Consider the following 18,121-nt stretch of genomic DNA (forward strand, 5'->3'; position numbering starts at 1 on the left):
TTAAGGCCATTACCCCTTGTCCTATCACTCCATGCCCTTGTGAACAGTCCCTCCCCAGCTTTCCTGCAGGCCCCTTCAGGTACTGGAAGGCTGCTATAAGGTCTCCCTGGAGCCTTCTCTTCTTCAGGCTGAGCAACCCCAAGTCTCTCAGCCTGTCTTCATAGGAGAGGTGCTCCAGCCCTCTGATCATCTTCGTGGCCTCCTCTGGACTTGGTTCAACAGCTCCATGTCCTTCTTGTACTGAGACCCCAGAGCTGGATGCAGTACTGCAGGTGGGGTCTCACAAGAGTGGAGTAAAGGGAGGAGAATCGCATCCCTTGACCTGCTGGTCATGCTTCTTGTGATGCAGCTCAGGATACGGTTGGCTTTCTAGGCTGTGTGAGGGTACGTCAGATATAATCATACAGTTCTTATGTTTACTATTTGAGCTACATTAGCTTGTGAAGCCCATGAGATTTTAATAACAGTCATCAAGTATATTAGAGGTTTCCACTGCGGCCAGTACCAGAGTGAGCAAGTACCTGACCTTACACTCAGAGATGATCATCTATAAATCCAGGCCCATGTACACCTGGTCCTGTTGCTTAAGACAAAAAACCCCAACAACTGTCAATTTCAATAAAATCATGCCGCAAAACACATAGAGATTCATATCAAATACTTCTATTGGAATGCTTTCCAGATCTCACTTTTAGTTAAACATCTACAACATGCTCTGTTGACATGTTGTTAGATTCTGAGCAACTAAACTATATGCTCAAGGTTACATTGGGAACCTATAGAAAAGTCAGGAAGAGAATCCAGCTCTCTTCTCTTCCAGCATTATGGACTATTCATCAGCTTATGCTGATTCCTAGATGGGAATACTTCCAAGGGAGGATTTTTATTAGCACATTCTGCCTTCTGCAAATTACTATGATATGATCATAATGCCTTTGTGCTTTTGTCTACCTACTGGTAGTATTTAGAAAGTGCCTATTGCTCTTGAGTCTAGAGCTGCATAAACAACAACAATAATAATTAATAACTTTTGCAATTATCTTCTGCCAAATGAAATCTCATCTTCAGCTTCAACTGGATACATTCATCTGTCTTAAGTTGTTGTCTAGGGTTGCTATGCACTATCTAACTGTTGGTATGTTCCATCCCAAAGGTGGCTCTTTGGGAAACTTTGAAGCTCTATAAATAGAAGATATTATTATTATTATTGACAGGGGGCAGGAATGCAACAATTCACCCTCAGGGGACAGAGACACTCAAGAACACTTGTTTCAGCATCTGAATGCACAAATGGTTCACAATCAGCGATGTGAGGGAGAGAAAAGCTCTAGCGCAAAATATCCTGTATGAGCAAGAAGATGAGATCCAGTGGACAGAATCCATCACACCCAGTGCTGGCTTTTACAAGTTTAAACTGGCAATCTAGGCTCCCTTTCTCATCAATGGAGGGTAGCAGACACCTCTGGGAGGTTTGAAATGTCTTTCTTCCCACAGGAAGAATCACAGTCTCAGGACACAGTCTTCCCCATGGATGAGGGAGAAAGCCCTCCTGGCCAGCTCAGGCTAGACACCGAGTGCTGAGACAGCTGAGGAGAGGTGGCAGGACTCTGGCCCCCAGAAAGGGGACTGACACCCAGAAATAGCTGAGATCCCCAGGTATACAAATGAAATATGCACAGGAGGAGATGTAAAGGGAGTGGGGATACTGGGAAAGCCCTACGAAAATAAGGAAGGAATAAAGGGAAAACCAAAGTTAATTGTTTTTCTTTTAAACTTTGCGGGTCTAGTACTATTTCTATTGCATCCTTGCAAATTTTCCAGCAGGAAATATGAGCAGATTAAGATTTTATAAGATCAGATCAAAGGCGCTAAAACAAATTAAGCATTCTCCTCCAAGTCCCTTCATTTCAGCCTTCCCAAGCAAACCACACCGAGCTGTCACTCTGCCTGAGGAGCCCTGCGGGCAGTCCTGCTGTGCTCTCAGTGCTGAGCGAGCACCGCACCCCCAGGCTGCCTTTGCATAAGCTTTTGCTTTCAGATACGAGTGTCATTCTTGACCGCTACAACGCAACAGGATTTTAGAGCCAGGCTAAAAAGAGGAAGAGAGAAGGTGGATGCTGAAACTGTTGGCAAATTTGAGCAAGACAGGGTGCCATCTCTTGCCAGCAAGAAGTTCACTTAAATGAAGGTTGTTATATTTCACTTCAAAATCAGTCAGGAAACAGCGTTTCACCCAGAAAGATGTACTAAAGAGATACATACCCAATCGTCCTCACAGAGAAAATCTGCCCATGCCGATGCCCTCCTTCCCCCACTGTGGCTAGGAGAAGGACTGCGTGAAATGGTGCGGCTGCGCACCCTGTGCGAGTGAGGGGTGCTGAGCCGCTCTGGGAGCGATATCCCCCAGGACTGACACCTAACCCGCCTCCCCTCGACCCATGGCCCGCCAGCGCTGCGGGTGTTGCAGCATGACAACATAGCTCCCCCTCCTACATAATCAGGTGCCTAAAGGGCCTTTCAGGCAGAGCCCATGCTGCTGACAGGAGTGACAAGCAAACGCTGCCTTTGCCTAAAAAGACAGGTGCTGTTTTGCAGTTAAAAGAGCCTTTATGTCTGTTTCCTTTCACTGCTCATTTGACAGCCCCAGAAAGAGTGCGTGTCCTCAGCTCTCAATGTGCTGAGCACGAGGGCTGGAGGACAGAGGAGAGGGCGGCAGTGGCTTGGTCACACTTCAGCAGCTCTCTGCCTGGAAGCAGTGAGGGGGATGACTAGTTACAGCTCAACTCTTCCTTCACCCAAATGAAGAATTTGCCTTAACAGTACCTCACTTTTCTCCAGAGGGCCAGAAATGGGCAAATACAACCTGCCACTGGCAAAGACAACACCAACCAACCTCACTCTTGCTTGTGCCAAGAGTCAGGAAACTCAGGTATCAGGTGAACGCTCACACAACAGTGCTGGAAACAATGGTCTGACCAGCAAGGCCCAAAAAGAGAGTGGAAAAATCAATAGCCATAAGCAGCGGTCATTAGTAATTTAGCTTCTGAGAAATGCTGCTAGTTAGGAGATCTTTGATTAACACTACTAAACAGAAGAATCTGCCCACCTAAAACTAGACATCTGCTGCCTAGTAAAAATGCCAGGATGGAAACTATTTATGCAGCCTCTGTCAAATAGATTTTTTTTGCAGCCCTCTGAAAGGGCTGCACTTTCCACACAATGGGATAGGCCACCAAATCCAGGTGGATGCAGGTGCCATGGTTCAGCCCAACTTTCCTCATAGTAGTCTGACATCTGTCAGGATGTGCCTCAGCAGGTTAGCCAAAGAAAAAGATTCAGGGAAGTCCTTTGTGCATCCATTCAACTTATCTTTGTGCCAGGTGATGAGTGTAAACCCCTATCCTCTCCCCCACACAAACCCTATTATTCAGTGTCTTGCCAGAACATCAGAAAAAATATTGTCTCTGACTGTGGCTAGGATTATCTTTCCACTGGTACTCATTAAGTGGCCTGTAGTTCCTAGATTGTGGAAATGGTAAAAAAAAAAATCCCTATCAGTTATCTGTCTTCTAGGCTGAAGAATCCTACTTATTTAATCTCTTCTCATGGAAGAAGACATTCTGCATTTCTCCACACTTCTACTCTCTGTACCTTCTCTAATCTACTCTTATGACCTTTTTGAGGTGACAGTATTCAGAATACACGGGGACTCAATACTATTCTTGATCCCTTTCCCAGTCTTCTATTTGCCTTTCTGACAGCTGAGCATGAAGCAGACATTTTGAAGGCGTGAGTCTAGCCTACCAGCACAGAGACACAGACATCAGAGCTAACACAGCAACACACTTTAGCAAAGCATCTTGGAAAACCCTGCTCCTTTTAGCTCTCTGTCAAGACAGCCGTCTCCAGGCTACCCCATGAGCGTGTGCTGCATCCACAGCAGAGTCAAGACCTCAGTAACTCTTGATACCATATGTAGAATATACAGCTCGCTTTAGCTTGTCCATGATCTCCCATTATCTCCCATTCCCCATGCCTGATATTGATCCTAGCAACTACAGCTAACAAAAATATGTTTCTTTTTCCAATGAATTTGCCATTCTTTGCAAAGCCCCACAAATAGGGAGCACTGAACTTGTGCTCATTAATTTGCATTCAGTGTAAACTGTACCACTGATGCAGGATGAGTCCTGCAAATGCTTAAGCACAGGGATAAAGGAATGAGTCAGATGAGGAAAGTTATTTACAAGTATCTACAACCTAGGCTGGCACTGGTGATTTCAGGGCTAGATGCTACAATCAGTACAAGGTGCAGCACTCCATCAGCCTTTCATGACTTAGCTCATAGGTACAAGATGAAATTGATTGCACATTTCTAGGTCCACACCTTAGTCCTGGAAGTGTTTGCAGATTTACGAGTATTTGATCTAGATTGCACTGAACTGAATTCAATCTCACCGAATGCCTTTCTGTTGGCTGCTGCTGGGTTTTGCATTACCTAGCTAAGAAAGGTGACATCCAAGTCATTTAAGGGCTGAGGTGACGCCTTACCAAATGAATTTTGCCAGTGTGTGGTGCACTGGGGGGTGTGCTGCAGGGACCTCAACCTGACACCTAGCACCCTCACTCTGGCACAGGAAGGTATCCAAGCATGTTAGTGGCAGGTCTGTGCAGGGGGAACCAGCTGCACCAAGCGGCTGCGTCCCAGGAGCTACAACTCAGGTGGTGGTGTTCAGAGGTGTCTGCACCACAGAGACATGCTACTGACAGCTGGAGTCCTTTGGGCTCATGAGACCTAAGCCCACACATTGTGGCAAGACACCTGGGAAAACCTTCCCTTAGAAGTTCTTGTGCATCTGTCATGTTGCTAATCATTTTATCCCAAGCATGATCTGTTTGCCTTGAAGTCAGAAACGCCTTCCATTTGTGGAGTTAATTCAGTCTTAAGAACAATAGAAGGCAGGTTTTTGTGGTCAAATATATCGCTACATTAATAAATTCAGAATATTACATGAAGCACAAAAAGAAAAGAAGAGAATAAATTAACAGAAGCTGCCTGCATGGCACACTAGAGAATTAAAGTGCCATTTTATTACACACACCTTAGAGTTAAAGTTTTAATTTTCTTTTAAAAGATAGCAATATATCATTTTCACCCTCCATCTTCAAAAACACTTAGAGAGGATGATTTGTTCTTTGTTGTAATCTACAGGACAAGCAAAGCTATAGTCAAGTGATGTTCACCAAATCCCTGCAATTTCACAGTGATAACAGAATTGTTATTATTGTTTGTATTCATTACTGCTCTAATAAGGGACTTTTCTCCAAGGATCCTGATCTACTTTAAATACAAATGAATGAGCCTTCCCTAATCCCTTGTGAGCTGTTATGTAGTCTTATTTTACAAAGGGGTTACAAAGGAGGACGCCGAGGCAGAAAGGGGTTACTGTCCTTATTTTCACAGGAACTGACTTTGAAACAGTTCCTAGTTAGTGGTTTGGCTTAGGTCAAAGCTCTAGCTCTAAGTCAGAGGCAGCTCCAGGAATTATTCCCAGCCCCCTGCTTGGGACATGCCTCCCTGTCCAGATGTATGGCTGCATACATTCATACAGTACAAGTACAGTAAGCACCGCCACTTGCGGGTTTTACTTGCTCTGCTGAGCCGGCACTGAGGAGCTTTTAAAAGTGGAAAGGCATTCAGAGGCATCTTTTTCTTTTACAAGCTGCAGACATTTGCCTCTTAGTGAAGAAGGTCACCAACCAGGCACACAGATCTCGGTGGATATCACTGCAGCAGTTTCCAAATGGCTCCTCGATCCAGCAGCTCTCCCCACTGCCTTATATTGCAGACCAACAGAGCTATATTTGGAGACAGATACAGGGGTTATGTTCCCAAGGGCCTCTGATGGAGTAAGTTCAGAGTGTGTTGTCATGATGGACATGCACACATGTGCCCTAGCAGAGTAGAGGTCAGCCATCATTCATGAATATGTGAAGACCACTTACAGTCCAGTTACAGCATATGCTAGTAACACGTGTTTCCCACCCACCCTGCTTTCTTCCCAGTAAGCTGCTACATTTTTAATGCCTCCATTAGCTCTTGGAACAATTGACAGCTTCAAGTCTTTCCCTGCAACAAGCTCCAATCTGGAAACTCCATGCAGCTTTCAATCACAAGCCAAATGGCTAAAGATTTTGAGATGAGATTTCAATTCCAGAAGAGGAAGCCTGCCCAGTCAACTCTATACCTTTAATATAATTATTAATTATTCATAAACAACTATAAATGCACCTAGCTCCTGCAATACCATTAGTCTTTGAAAATGCCCTTGCTGGAATTGTCAGTAGGTGCCTGGGCTTTTCTCTTTCAGTACATCCACACCTAAGGCAAGGTTGCTGGCCCTAATGCTTCTAATGAGAGTCAAAAGATTCAGTGTTTAATGCAGACACATCAGCTTATCCCCAAAACATATAAATTTTTATGTTTCCTTTAGCACAAGAAATGATTCTTTCATTTAAAGAGAGTACGGTGCAGTTAAATGGTTTCTACATAAGGCAATCAGACCTCAGTCTTCCAAAACCACCTAAGTTCACATTCACAGCTGCAGAAGAAAAACCTGAACCTGGCTGGTGTTGCAAAAGTTCAAAGTGCCAAGCAAATAGAAATAATATGAATATCTGCTCTCCTGAAATCTTGTGGTTTTAAGAGATGCTGTCACCCCCACCAGCAATGACAGATATGCTGTGGTATGAGATAAAATTATGTTTCTCTAAGTGCCATGTGATTTGGTCTGGGAGCAGAAAGTCACTCAAGGCTCTTAATTGAAACATCGCTGACAATTACAATTTCACTATCAAAAGTTGGCTCAGTTTTAGTGGAAGTGCCCAGCTATGGAGAGACACAGGCCTGCTCCCTCTCAGGTAGTTCAGCTCTGCAGAGCTACCAGGAATAGAAAGAGGTAAAATCATAGTTCTGTCATTGAAGGAAGCCATGCACACAGTTTGAACACCAATTTAAATCAATTTAGAAAACAATTTTGTTAAAACAGATCTGTCCCTTGGTATACTTACTTTGATTTTAGCTTGACAGCACTATTTTGGCTAAGGGACTGACTGAAGAAAGAGCAAAGCAGGTCACTGAAGCTGCAATTACACATGCTGTGCCGATTGCTGTCAAGCCGGTCAGGAGGTTAGTGCCCAGCAGTTTTCTGGCTTAACCTTACATCTTCCTGCTCCGGATCGTACTGGCCCCTTCGGATTCCCCAAGCCTGACTCTGCAGGAACAGCACACACTGAAAGTCCTCCCAGTAAGAACTTAAACTAAACTTTGTCTTTCCAATGGAACTGGGTTAGAGAGAAACCACACGTCATTATGTTGGGAGACCAGAGAGAACAAGCAGCGGCTGGGTTAGTAAGTAGTGATATGTGGTACCCCGTACATTGTGGGAACTCGGACCTCAGTCTGAGCCCTAAGTTATACTGCTTGAAACTTTGCACATTGTTTGATTTGGTTCACTTGTTCATGACAAAGCTTCGTCACACTAAACCTGCAGTCAGATGTGCTCCTGTGGCAAACCAGGTTACAAGTTTATCACCACCACATATCAACTGAACCATGCTGACTGCCCACGGGCTCATTGCTGGAGCTTACAGCAAATATGATGTAAAATGTGTTGGCTTATACTCCAGTGAAATGAGCGATGCTAAACTCATTTAAGCCACACTGACTTGTATGGACATATTCTTATTGTTTGGAACCTTGTTGGCATTCTTAACCATAAATACCAGTAGAAGCTAGAGTGCTCTGGGTTCAGTTTAATCTAACAGACACATCCACCGCACATGTTGGTTTTGGTGAACCATTTAACTTTGAGCTTTAGGGAGGCATTCCCAGAGGTGGAGGAAGATATTTACTGACAGGGAAAGGAAACCAAGTAAGAGAGATATTTGTGTGGTAAGCTGTGGCTAGCTGAAAGTGATAAGAGATCTTACTAAATTTAATCTTAGCAGTTGTATTTGGAGTAAGAAATGTGTCTAAACTGCTCATTTTCATGCTGTCAACTGTCAACCACAGGAAGGCATTATAGGGAACTCTGGCTACATGAAACCTTGGCATAGTTATCTCCTTGTTGCTATTATGTTCCTTTCTTGATGGTGCCCTTCCCAAGTGGGACATGGCCCAGCAATGAGCTGTGCTTCCAGACAAGGGAAAGGGTCCTCCATCACACCACACATACCTGTGGGTGCAGGCTGCATAACTCTGTCACACTGTCAGAATATGATTCTGATACTGCTTTCAGTTCATGTAAGGCTTATCTCTGCTTTTTGCGGATGAGCAAGGAGATAGCATCCTTCCTTTCCCCTGTCTCCTTCTCTCCCACTTCTACTCTCACAATTTCTGAAGGGATAACATATGCTTTTGCTTTTTCCCACTTGGGAGCAAACAAGTCATTTACCTACAACTTCTCAGCGGGGGGACTTTGAACAAATACATTTCAACTCGTTGACAATGTGCTTTTGTAGGTTACCATTCACATTTCCACTCCAGCACAATAAAGGAATGACAAACTTGTAAATATGAAGGAAACCAGCATGAAAGCATTAGCAAAACCAGCTCACTGATATAAGCCTTTTCAAGAAACTTCTGCTACAGAGAAATGTTCTGGCAAAAAAACTTAACACATCGAAGTCTTTCCCCTGTGAGATCACAAAAGTTAAGGAAATGGGTCATGAATCCCATCAGTCAAGATACCCAACCACTAAAGGTCTCTATTCAGTCAGCTAGGTAGACAGAAAAAAAGATATTTAAACACAGCTAGATGGAGGCAGGGAGTCTTATTTTTACAATCCTACACAGCTGGAGAGACCCTGGGACCACTGAGTGAAGTCCTGACCCTCAGTACCCATTCTATCTCCTGGACGATTCTCCCAACAACAACAGCAGCCAAGGGAGACCTTGATGATGCAACTTCTTTCCAGCACTTACTGAATTGCTTTGATTTTCAAGTCTATGGTACCATAAATGCTTGATTTAGGTATAGTAGTGTGTGTTTAGCTCACATCTGGCTTGATGGCTTCATAAGGGAAAATGCTCTGTGAGGACATGCCTCTTTGAGAAGGGGTGAGTTGGGGGTTGTGCATGAGTAAAGGTTGCCTACAGGCTCCCAGAGCAGGGGTTGGGGGGTAAGACACTTTCAGCTCTCCACTGCCTGGGCCATGGGGCTGGTGCTCTGCAATCAAGTCACTCATTGCTCTCTTGAGCTTAGACCCTGCAGGCAATGCCAAAGCAAGCAGTCAGACCTCACTCCTTTATCTTCATGCTCACACTCCAAAGTCCTATTTTCAAAAACAATGGGAGCACTTAGGAGAGTCAGTCCCAAAGAAAATGACTCTTCACAAGTGGCACTAAATCTCTTTGGCACTTTCAGAGTTGTATCTTGACCTCTGCTTGTCCATTATGGCTGGCAAACCATTTTATCCAGTTGCTGACAGCCTACTTGCAGAGCACAGCTCCCCATGCTCCTAGAAAATGTTCATTTCTAAACAAGACAAAGCCAAAACTGACCACATCCAGTGTTAGCAATAGACCAGCTCTGAGAAGGAGGTTGGGCAAGAGATCCTGGAGCTTCCTTACTACCAACGTTCCCATGATTTCTACAGCTTAGGAAGGAGAAGGTGCTGGCAAGACTCCACGTCAGTCCTTCAGCATGGGAGAGTCTAGTCTTCCGTCATCCTCTCTAGCATCCTTCAACTTGAAGATCCCCAGATTATCTACTACCCAATTTATTTCAGTCTCTGCAAATCACAATGAGTCCAGGAGCTGAAACGCACCAGAAGGTGACAAAAAGACTCTCCTCTAAGTCTTTCCTGTCAGGTATTTCAGAGGGAAATGCAAGATGCACCTATTCCATTGTGGTGGGAAAAGACTGAGATATGCAGTCTTTAGATCTATGCTGGGAAGGGCAGGGCATATCCTTCTCCTGGGGGGAAAAAGAGAGAAAGAAGGCTTTTTTGTTGAAGACTAACAGATTAGACATTTCTGCTGTAATACTATAGACTTCAAGAGAGATTATATATGCATGCTCAGAGGAATGAGCAGATCTTTGTAAATGCTGATAGACTGTAAATAAATAAATGAAGTATTAATCATCACTGTCATCAAACTCTGGGAGAAATCTATCTTTGTATTATTTGGATGAGGCTCTGTCATTAGTTCAACCTTGCCATTTTTAGAAATTATTAGAGTTTTATAGCAGGTCTGAAACTCTATGCCAACAAGATTGTGATTTTAATGCATATTAATGGGACAAATGGGGGAGGGGAAAGGAAGTTTGTGCGATTCCCTTATAGAGCAGAATGCTAAACAAGAAGATTCCAGCTGTGCAACAGGAAAGTTAAAATGGTTTGTTTGGATCATTAATATTGCAATGAAAACTAATTAAACCTAGAGCTACAAGGAGTAGCTCATTAGAGATTTGAATAGAGGCAGCACAGCACTCAGCAGCCTTGAGTTTTAGCAGTTTCTTTTATCACACCAAGTGGGATAGCAAGAGTTCACTGAACAGACAGAGGATAGTCTGAAGAGCTAAGGGGATACGGATGCCCAGTCCAGGGGATGCAACTGCAAGAGGTACCTGACTGCTACAGGCCTTTGGAAAACACTGCATGAATTTTGTAGCTCTAGAATGAGCCAAGCCCTTTTACCAGGTCTCTGCTCACAGTACTACTGTGCCCTCTACTTTTACCTTCAGGTCCAGCCTTGCCTCCTGCAATGTTACCACTTTGTCCCCTTGTCTGACCTGACATTTGAAACTTGTGGCTTTACCTAAAATTTCCTTAGCCAAAGAGCCCCAAAAGCTGCTTTACAAAATATATCTACTTGTGTATCATTGGTCCCTCTATGCTGCTCCCCTCCTCCCCAGCCATGGCACTTAGACTGTAGTTTTAGGGTGACCCTCAGTTTTGCATGTCCTTTCTTCTTTACCATGCCATGCCACTTTTGCTATAGCTAGAGAAGGTGACCCTGCTGCTGTTCTGTGAACATCAGCATCCTCCTACAGCTACTTAACTCTTCTCACCACTGTCTTTCCCTCCACGATAGCCTCCCTACATCCCAAGCCCCACAAAACCCAGCTCACAGCTCCACGCAGAAGCCCAGTGATACAGGACTGTATCAACCTCTTCCTTAAACATTTGTCTCAGGAGTGAATAATGATTAGATTGGGCCTCCCTAAGTCCTACATCCTTGCAGCCTCAAGTAAATACTGGAGCCCCAACTGAGCTGTTGCTTATCCATGCTAAGTGCTGGTAACCATGCTTGCATTTCACCCCAATAAAGGCTGCAAGGATGAAAGGATGACCTCTTAAAGCTGATCATAAAGGACGTGGTGGGGGAAGGGTCCTCATAGATGAAAGACACCTTGTAATTTACTAATCTTGCCAAAATATTGCTGGATTGGGCTCTTGTTGGTGACCTGGGAAATTTAAAAATCCTTTAGTCACAGAGAAAACAAAAGAAGACACTAAACCAGTGACACACTAAACTGTACAGATGTAACTCAGCTCAGTATTTTGCTTGGTGAGTTAGATAACTGAATGCCAAAGAAACACGATAGGAAATGAACCCTCGCCTCCCTTATCGCTGTGTCAGACCATTTCATAGAATCATAGAATAGTTTTGCTTGGGAAAGACCTTTAAGATCATCAATTCCAGATTTGAATATGAGGATCACTGAAACCCCTCCTATTTTCAAGTCAGAAATTCCCCACCACTATAGGAGGTCCTGACTCAGGTTTTTATTAATTTTCTCCATCCTAGGGCATCAGGGAAATAAATTTTGAACAAACCCCTCAGCTGCATTCACTGTTAGGAGACAGTACAGCCAAAGGGGTTGGCAGGAAAACAAAAAAGCTCAGAAAAAGAGAAAATGGATAATTAATACTGAAGATCCCACGAGATGAGGATGGATCCAAGCAAGTTAGCAAGACATCAGCTCCTGCCCAGCCTGTATTTCCAGGCAGGTGTTATCAAGGCATGGACTTCCCTGGATATAGCCAAGGAAAATAAAAACATGGGAAAATGCTGTAAAAGTAAAAATAACTCACGCAAAATTAATTTTCAAATGTGACATCAAGGCATCAATCTACTCCACCTATGCCAGTAAAGACCCTCAGAAATGCCTCTGCTACAGCATTTCACGGTGGGAGGCAATGAAGAATATTGCACACCTTGCAGAGTCAAACCGGTTGCGCACCGCCAGTCGGTGCCAGCAGCCATGGGGAGTGGGGACTTTTGCGCAGGCATTGAAGAGAGGACAAATGCCTCCTGTCTGTTTAGCACTGTGTAACAAAACAAGCTGAAATGGCAACAGAAAGGCTGCCAGGCAGAACCCAGAGCTATGTGCTACAAACAGAAAACAGCCCCAGAGGCTGGAGGAGTGGCACCTCTGTGAAAACCTCTCCTCCTGGCATCCCAGCAGTGGATGGTGGCATTTAAGGATACTCATCACCAGAGGGGGATGATTTTGATTTTCTGTGGCCAATATGTGCATATGTAGATGTGGTCTCTTCCTCACTCCTGACCCTGCAAACTCTTGCTTTGCTGAGCCCATGAAGAGACTTGGTGTCCATGGGCAGGTTCAAGTTACAGCAAGTTCACAGAGGGAGTAAGAGCCCAAGTGAGGCAGAAGCGTACTACAGATTGTGTTTGAGCACAGGAGTCCCAACCTAAATTTAGATGCATGGATGTACACTGGATCAGATTTATACAAATCCTGCAAAATTCACACCAAGAGACCTGAGGTAATGTTATCTGTACTGTTCTCACTTTTTTCCCTGAGGGAGAAATAGGCGAGTTTGTGAGGATGGCACTTCTGCCTCTTAACAGACTTGCAGTCTATTCCTGAGAACCTACACTCTGCTTTCTGTTTTCCCCTCCCTGATGTTCCCCCTCAACCGAAGTCCTCAACAGTATAGTTTTGGAATGACAGATATCAGCCCAGGCTTGAATGACTGCAGTAACCTCACATTCCCTTTTCTAGTGCAGCTTGCATAGTACGAATTCACATAGTTCAAAGTCAGCCCTTGAACACTTCACGTGCTGGCTCTGCTCCTTCCTCCCCAGGCATCACCACCTTTAAGCAACCCTGTATTGCCCCTGAACTGGTCTGTCTGATACGCTTTTGATTGACAAAGGACAGTGACAAACAAGGGGGAAGGAAATCAAGAAACACGTTATGGCCAAGGGCTTGATTTCCGCAGAGCGACGAAGACCAGAGGACACATTAACTTCACATAAGCTGTGATCAATAGCTATCTCGCATTTGTTGTACATCACATAAGGCTTTTAAGGACATCTTCAAATAAGTCTAATTCATGAGGTGCTCTGTATGAGGGGAAGCGGGGGAGTGGGAAACTGCAGGCTCGAGATGGACAATGCAGGGGAATGGCATCTACCTGAATCTGTGGTGCTTCAAGGACTTAGTGCAAAGGCAGACTTGATTCAGATCCCTCCCATAAGATTAATTTGTGTTGTGATGCAGGCAGACATTAGTAATGTAGTCAAAGTTGAATGCCTTGGCTGTCACTTGATCATGCATAGTGATGATTTTACAAGCAAAGTGACTATGCGCTGAGATGCTGTTTCTGCTAATTGCCCATCATTAACACTGCCTCCATAGGAAAGACCTCAGGCCTGATCTGTCAGAAAGACAACATTAGTTAGATTCTCTAATCTAATCTAAGTATCTTAAACCATAATGTGGGTGCTTACATTCCTGGTGAAGGAGCTAACACAGATATTTACTTATCTGTATCTATATATAAGCACTTAAAGAAAGTGGGGAGGTGACTAGAAACATTTTTAAGTCTCTAATCTTGCGTGTCCAAATCTAGATGTTGGTGCCTTTCTTCCTCATCCATAAACTTCTCTCCACTCACTCTGGCATGCCAGAGCAAGGCAGGCACAGCCCCACCATGCAAAGAGATTTTTGAGAAGCCTCTGCCAGAGGCTGAAAGCTTTCAGCTTTCCACAGCACCATGTACAAGAGCAAAATTACTGTCTTCACAGGCAGATAACGTATTTGGGGGGAATCTGTGTGGAAATGAATGATGAATGTTTTATTTTAAGTTGGTGTTTATGAAGCCTAATGACTTCTAGTGCTTTTCAGTGTTTGTTAAATGTAAAAAGAGAAAAATCACATAATTCTAATCACAAAGCAGGGCAATTGGTTTGTTTATGCCTATTATATTCCATTAAAGATGCAATATCTGCTTTATCTCAAGAGAAGTCCCAGCTTATTTATTCCTAGTGTAAGGGCAAATATTAGTCAGCATCAAAATGGGATGCAGTTGTTTAATGTCACATCACCAGCATTGCTCATATTATAAACAAAGTAAGTGGCAATTACTTGGAGGTAGAACTGGATAGTTTGTTCAAGTGGCTCTACTACGTGCATTCACAATTTGCTACCAACAACAGGATTTCAAGAGTAAAGTGCAACATGTTCACACATTTGAGGAACAATATAAACATGCTGTAGGAGCCTATTTGTCCACTATTCATGAGTCATTGCTGCCCTTGACAAGCAGTCTGACATCAAATGATTCCCTTATTAAAAAAAATACAACCCACAAACAAAAAAACGCCAAAAAAAGATTCAACCTGAACATTTCTACCCAGAAACTTATCAGGCTTTCTTGTGGAAGTTATATATCCAACATTTCATGTCCTTTCTTCTGATGGTTGAATTAACTAGTCAAAAAAAAAAAAAAAAAATCCCTGGATGCATCAAATTTTTGCTGCACCAGTGCAATGGATAATTCTGTCCTCTGGTTAGAGCACATCATGCGAATGCAATTCAGCGGGTGACCCAGCCAAAACGGTATAACAGGGCTATGAACTACCTGAATCACAACTCTTATGGGGCACTGCATCTATATTCTCAAAAAGGAACAACTGGTGTCTTTCAGGAGCTCATTCCTGATAGAAGCTCAACCTTTCCACATTTACGGCACATTTTCTTAAAAGATTTATTCTGCTGAAACCCCCATTTTACACCTGGGAACAGAAGAGACAAAAAAAGTTTCACCCATTCCAACACCCGTGTTCCTTAGTGGGTCATTTAGAGGCAACAACCTGCGGACCTTTGGCCATAAAGAAACCAACTCCTCCTGCCCAGGTGGAAAGCAGCAATGGACCCCAAGCCTTCCATACACTGCCTAGGCGCTAAAGCTGCAAAGCGACTTTAGAAGAGCATCATGTACTTATAGTGCTCTGTACCTGTAGCAGCAGGTACTAGCTATGAACAGTGTGTTATGATACTCTTATTATTTCCTGAAAACATGTATTACTGAATGCATGTGTCACTTTTATATTTAGATATGGCCCAGAATTTCCTACATCACTGGTTTTAATCTGCCAAGTGGTTATGTCAACCATGACCATTTACACTTATTCTCACCTTAATGAAACTTGGGAATGAGGTAGGCAAACAATGAACAGTTTTCTTCCTGCTAAACTAGAGAGACATAAGGACAGTTGTGCTCTCTGAGAGGTACCTAGGTACTAAAGGTAACTGCAGTCAGCACAATTTTTATGAGACAAATCAACAATATCTAATTGAAAGACACATTCTTTCCTGAAATCCTCTATCTTCAGAGCCAGATGTCATGCCTTTGACACCATTATTCTTGAACTACTAATAAATTGCTTAAACCACCACAAAGTGAAGAGTTGCTTCCCCCACATTCAACACCCAGCACAGTGAGCGACCTTTTTGCTACCCGCAGAGGCCAGCAAGCATAGACTCTCCTGGACCAGCGCGGGGAGAAGCCAGAGAGGAAATCCTGGTGTCCTGACCTTCCTCTGCAAAACAATGAGGCTGTTCATTCAAACGCCTCCTTAGACTGCAGCTGTTGCATGAAAGTGGTCTCTGTGGCTGTATTAGCAAAAATAGTTAAACTAAGTTTCCCAGTTCTCCCACCACCTCCAAACCTGCATCCTGTCCTATGCAGGACTCAAAGGACCTATTTCACTTTCCTGACACCAGCATAATTACAACAGGACAACACACACATGCAGACAAAAGCAAAGCAGCACACCACCTCCACTATAGCAACTGAAAGCAAGAGCAAATCTGTCAACTCCGCCACCTTCTCCTCCCATCCACCTCCTTTGATTCTTCAAAGCCTAATCAATCCATTAAAAATAAGCATTATTACAGGTGGGCAATTTTTTTTTTTTGCCATTCCCTTATTGTTCACCCTTAAAAAAAAGGATACTTTGTACCTCTAAAAACTGTTAATATCCCAAATACCTTAAGACAGTGTGCAATTACAAGGCAAACACATCAAGAAAAGGCAAAGCTAAGAAAACAGGAACTGTGACTACACCAGGTGTCCTGTCTTGCTCATTTCATGTCCTGCTTTAAATTAGGTAAGTACTAATACATAAAACCAGAAGTGTTTTAGAAAAAACAATAGAAACACTCTGTTTTGGCTATGGTACCATTACTTTCATATCATTTGACTTCCTCATTTCTTTCCTGGGCACCCTTAGGTTTACCATTAACATAGCTATTTATGTTCATATTCTTACAAACACTGGCTAAAGATTGTACTCCATCTCCTGAGTTGGCAGTAGAATAAACAGGCTGATTTTCAGAAGTGCAGAGCACAAGATGCGGCTGCTCTGTACTGTGACAGCAGCTGCAGGAGGAATTTAAGATGAGCAGGACACAACCTGAGAGTGGCTGGGATCTGCCTCCCACTCCTGAAGCTCTGTGAGTGGCAGAACCCTAAACATCATCTGCAAAAAAAACAAATGCAAGTTTTCCTTTACATTAGAATCATATACTGTCTGAAGAGGGCTAAGCAAAACCTTGTGCCTTTGCAGTTACTTCAAAATTTCTGATGGTTTAACTTCCTCTAAAATATACCTATAACTCTAGATTTTCAGACTCTCTGGTGTTTGCTTTTTTTTTTTCCCAATAACCACAATGCCCTTGGAAGTGTTTACCCCATTTTACTGATATAAATTACAGTGGCTTCACTTTGTAACAAAGTCCAACATGCTTATACAGAGTACAAATGGACAGGAGATGCAAGAATATTGGATGGGAATCGGACATGCTTTACCCTTTCTTTCTCTTGCTCTGAATTTTCCTGGGCACTGCATTTTGTTCCACAACTACACATGCCACATTCAAAGAGTAAACACCCAGCCATTTTCACAGGCTGTTTAGGAACTAAGTTACACTTCAAAGGTATTTTAAGACACAGCTGAGTATATCAGAATGTGCAACAATGACAAAGCCAGGCTGCCTGGGATGTTTTGTTCATGCTGTATGAAAACCTACATAGGAAAAATTCCAGCAGCACTGCCTCAGTAAAGGCACTTTATCAACACAGAGCCCTCCAGCGACTGAGATGCTTGATAATCAGAGGAACAGACAATATCATCCAGTGAGTACTGGAGCCTTCATTTAGGGTCACCCAGTCCTAGACTCGGTGCTCAGAGCACCAAACTCTCCCCCAAGGACATCTTTAATCAGCTTTGTGGGACTGTTGCTTCCTCCCACAGCCTCCCAGCTCCTCTAGCACCTTTCCAAATGCTACAGCACCTCCACCGCGCCTTACAGTGCTTCAGAGAATATACAGCGCATGGAGGTATCTCCTCCTGCAGTAGTTCACTCAGGTGAGATTTGAGAGACAAATGCAGTGTAGAGAGGTTTTCCTGCAGGATGCTGAATGTACTGAAATCCACATGCTCAGTGAGAAGGGTCCCTTCTCTCCCTGAACAGCCTCTTAACTCCAGCCTGGAGCTGACCTGTACAGAGAGGAACTGGTAGCCAAAGTCAGCCAAGGAAAACAAGCAGACACCTCCTTCCCCAACCAGACCTAGCTTTCTGATGGAGTTGGACCAAGTGGTGAAAGGCACCTGCTGATGATGCATGTGAACAGCTCTGCTGGGATTAATACAAGTTTGTTCTGTGTTTGGCACAGGGGATAGATAATAAGTAAGGCCTGTTAGTCCCACTGAATGTTGGAAATAAAGAGATATATTGAACAACTGCCTTCTTCCCTCTGCCTCATCCATTATCCATTTCAGATGAGGTGAAGA

General features: G+C 43.6%; 1 protein-coding gene across 1 annotated transcript in view; it reads right to left on the minus strand.

The window, feature by feature from the left end:
* C7H10orf71 (chromosome 7 C10orf71 homolog) overlaps nt 1-2,396 on the minus strand; it is a 35,623-nt gene extending 33,227 nt beyond the window's left edge. Inside the window, exon 1 of the mRNA XM_054832516.1 lies at nt 2,263-2,396. The gene's annotated coding sequence lies outside the window, so the exon portion shown is untranslated. The remainder of the gene's footprint in view (nt 1-2,262) is intronic.
* Between the last annotated feature and the right edge of the window lie 15,725 nt (nt 2,397-18,121).

Source organism: Grus americana, chromosome 7, assembly GCF_028858705.1.
Source record: "Grus americana isolate bGruAme1 chromosome 7, bGruAme1.mat, whole genome shotgun sequence".
Classification (NCBI taxonomy): Eukaryota; Metazoa; Chordata; class Aves; order Gruiformes; family Gruidae; genus Grus; species Grus americana.